Consider the following 374-nt stretch of genomic DNA (forward strand, 5'->3'; position numbering starts at 1 on the left):
AGGGGCGGCCGCTCCCATATATGGCGCAGGCGCCGCCCCCCGACGTCACCCTCTGACAGCGCCGCTCCCGGGGGCTTCGAGTTTTGGCTCCCGGGAAAGGGTCCATTCCTCGGGGAGAGAGGGCTGAGTTTTGTGCGCCTCCGTCCGCTGCGCGCGCCGCTCCAGGCCCCGCCGCGCCCCGCCTGCGCCCGGGACTGCGCCTCGCCACTCACTGCCCGTTTATTTGTCTTTGGAGCAGGCGGGCCGCGCCAGAAGCGGGCGACCCCGCCGTGTCCTGCAGCCGCGGACGCCGCCCGGCTAGGATGACACCACGTTGAGCCGCCTGCAAACAACAACAACAACAAGCTCCGCCGGCCGCCGCGTCCCGCTCCGCC

The 374-nt window shown here is 71.9% G+C and overlaps 1 protein-coding gene across 1 annotated transcript in view; it reads left to right on the forward strand.

The window, feature by feature from the left end:
* The window catches only part of Ebf3 (early B-cell factor 3), a 125614-nt gene that overhangs the window by 5925 nt on the left and 119315 nt on the right, over window positions 1–374 (forward strand). The window lies entirely within an intron of this gene.

This window comes from Dipodomys ordii, unplaced genomic scaffold, assembly GCF_000151885.1.
Source record: "Dipodomys ordii isolate 6190 unplaced genomic scaffold, Dord_2.0 Scaffold58, whole genome shotgun sequence".
Lineage (NCBI taxonomy): Eukaryota > Metazoa > Chordata > Mammalia > Rodentia > Heteromyidae > Dipodomys > Dipodomys ordii.